This window comes from Epinephelus moara, chromosome 23, assembly GCF_006386435.1.
Source record: "Epinephelus moara isolate mb chromosome 23, YSFRI_EMoa_1.0, whole genome shotgun sequence".
Lineage (NCBI taxonomy): Eukaryota > Metazoa > Chordata > Actinopteri > Perciformes > Serranidae > Epinephelus > Epinephelus moara.
Window position 1 is genome coordinate 21,177,331 of NC_065528.1, and position 3,288 is coordinate 21,180,618.

Genomic DNA, 3,288 nt, shown 5'->3' on the forward strand with positions numbered 1-3,288 from the left:
AACTGGTTTCTTGAACATGACAATGAGTTCACTGTACTCCAATGGCCTCCACAGTCACCAGATCTCAATCCAATAGAGCACCTTTGGGATGTGGTGGAACAGGAGATTCACATCATGGATGCGCAGCCGACAAATCTGCAGCAACTGCGATGCTATCATGTTAATATGGACCAAAATCTCTGAGGAATGTTTCCAGCACCTTGTTGAATCTGTGCCACAAAGAATTAAGGCAGCTCTGATGGCAAAAGGGTACCAACCTGGTACTAGCAAGGTGTACCTATTAAAGTGGCTGGTGAGTGTGCTTTGGCAATACATTCAAAAACAGTAATAGGAACAAACATCTGCACCATGAATACAGATGGCCGGCTTGGGTGGCTTTAACAGAATCTGCTGAGAAAATAAGAGCACATATTGTTCTCATCGTGCAGCACAGTCGATTTCCTGTTATGTTCTGTTCTGTTCTCACAGCAAATCAGGAGGTTATCACGTGATATCTACAGATTTTTTTATTTTTTTTCCATCATTAACATCATGTTCACTCAGCTCCCCGACAGCAGAGATGGCCTCTTGTTATCTTGGAGGCAGAGAGAAATGTTCCACCCAAAGAAAAGCATGCTGGGGAGGTGATATTCCTGTCAAAGCTGTTTCACATATTTTAGGAAGATAAGTGTGTGTGTGTGTGTGTGTGTGTGTGTGTGTGTGTGTGTGTGTGTGTGTGTGTGTGTGTGTGTGTGTGTGTTTCTCACAGCCAGAACTCCTCTGTCCTCCTCTCTTTCTCAAACCTGGAAATATTTAAAAAGTAAGTAAAATGAGTTCAAATTAACCCTTTCACACACAGTGTTCTCTGTAGTGTAAAAGCCATTTTCTTGTACATGGGTTTTGATGCTCTTGTTTTAAGCCACTACACTGGACCCTAGTGCGTCATGCCATACACTGCCACCTACTGTAAATCAATCAATTTCTGTTACTAGAATGTAATTTACAGTTTTACAGACACATTTTTTGTAGAAATTTTGCATATTGAAAAAAATTATATAGCCTAGTTCAACTGCATTTATATATTTTTTTCATTGGTTTATATTTCTTTAAGTTGCATTCAGTAAACTTAAATGCATGTGGTCCACCCGAGTGGACGTGTGAAAACCCCTTGAAAAATGCATGGTTTTTTTTAATGAACATTGAAAAAAAAATGTTCATGCCTGAAGAAGAATAAAAAAGCATAGAAAAAAAGGTTTAAATAAACTTCTTAGTAATGCTTCTCTATTGTTTTAAAGAGGACGTATCATGCTCATTTTCAGATTCATACTTCTGTTTAAGGTTTCTACTAGAATATGTTTACATGCTTTATAGAGGGAGCTTTTTACCTATTTCCAGTCTTTGCAGTAAGCTACACTAGCTTTTTACCTATTTCCAGTCTTTGTGCTAAGCAGCTTTTTACCCATTTCCAGTCTTTGCGCTAAGCTAAGCTAGCTTTTTTTACCCATTTCCAGTCTTTGCGCTAAGCTAAGCTAGCTTTTTACCCATTTCCAGTCTTTGCAGTAAGCTACACTAGCTTTTTACCTATTTCCAGTCTTTGTGCTAAGCTAAGCTAGCTTTTTACCTATTTCCAGTCTTTGCGCTAAGCTAAGCTAGCTTTTTTTTACCCATTTCCAGTCTTTGCGCTAAGCTAGCTTTTTACCTATTTCCAGTCTTTGCGCTATGCTAAGCTAGCTTTTTTACCCATTTCCAGTCTTTGCGCTAAGCTAGCTTTTTACCCATTCCCAGTCTTTGTGCTAAGCTAGCCTGCTGGCTGTAACTTCATATTCACCTGATGAGACTGGCATCGAACTTACCTTCTAACATTCTAATATCTCAAGCAAATAACCACATCTCCTAAAATGTCCATTATTTCACTGTGGCAGTATTCTGTTATTTGACACCCCAACACCTTTTAATTATACGGAAATACTAGAGAGTGCTGCACTGGGTTAAGATTCCGTGTAGATAGTTGTAAAAAAAATCAGGTGCTCTTCAAGGATGAGGCAAAGAGTCACTTAAAGATAAAAAACAACGACTGGGCAGCTCACTCAGTGTTAAAGTCCACAGGAAAGGCAGGCCGTCCAAAAATACATCCTTGGCACTCTGACTGTAGTTAAAACTCCTTTATTAATACGTGGATAACCAACATGTTTCCACTAGAGAGGCTTCATCAGGGTGTAAAATGCATTAAAAACAGGTGTGCAATTTAAGAGCACATGTGAGGGTCACCTATGGTCATGAGCTCTGGGTAGTGACCGAAAGAATGAGAATGCTGATACAAGCTGTGGAAATGAGTTTCCTCCATGGGGTGGCTGGGCTCAGCCTTAAAGACAGGGTGAGGAGCTCTGATATCCAGAGGGAGCTCGGAGTAGAGCCGCTGCTCCGTTGTGTCGAAAGGGGTCAGTTGAGGTGGTTCGGGCATCTAACTAGGATGCCTCGGTGTCCTAGGTGTCCTGGGTATATATATATCTCGTCTGGCCTGGGAATACCTCAGGGTCCCCCCAGCATTTTCACCCTCTCTAGTGGAAACACGTTGGTTATCCATGTATTAATGAAGGATTTTTAACTACAGTTGGAGTCGGATACATTTTTGGTCTGCCTGCCTGTACCATGGACTTTCACACTGAGTGAGCTGGCTAGTCATTCTTTCTTATCTTTAAGTGACCTTTTAACTATGCTTGACAGGTCATTTAATTTATTAGGTGTACTTTTTACCCTCAAATTTTCCCAAGGAGACAATTCATAGTGTTAGTTTAATCCCATATCATTTCATCAATTTTTTTTATGTTAAACATCAGTACAGTGAATTCTCAATGCATTCGGGATGTGTCACAAAATTCTAATTTATTATAGTTCATACAGTATTGCTTGAGAAATAACTGCAACTTACTCTGCACTGTAATCGTCAGTGTAATCATCAAGTGAAGTGAGATTGTAGCTCGGAGACCAAAAATGGGGGCCCCTGTGACATGCAGCTACGAGGCTGAGCAAAGAGAGGTGAAAGTCAGATGGATGTTGCATGCTTCAAAATGTTAAAATGTAAAGCTTTTCCTGAAGACCACGAGCAATAAACACACTGTAAATCAAATACAGATGTTTTCAAACAAGCTTAAATGTTAAGAAGAATTCCTCACCACTGTTCCACTGGTTGTCACACGTCAACCAGGGCAGCGTGCTTTTATTAGGAGTAATACAGGAAGATAAGTTATATAAGTTATTATAAGGGTTAGTAACCATGTCACACACCATGGTTACTGTTGCTATGGTCAC

The 3,288-nt window shown here is 40.0% G+C and overlaps 1 protein-coding gene and 1 long non-coding RNA gene across 3 annotated transcripts in view; both read right to left on the reverse strand.

Moving 5' to 3' along the window:
* Window positions 1–3,288, reverse strand: part of LOC126384645 (sodium- and chloride-dependent betaine transporter-like) — a 65,155-nt gene that overhangs the window by 31,728 nt on the left and 30,139 nt on the right. The gene's annotated exons all lie outside the window — the stretch shown is intronic.
* Window positions 1–3,288, reverse strand: part of LOC126384647 (uncharacterized) — a 5,693-nt gene that overhangs the window by 778 nt on the left and 1,627 nt on the right. The gene's annotated exons all lie outside the window — the stretch shown is intronic.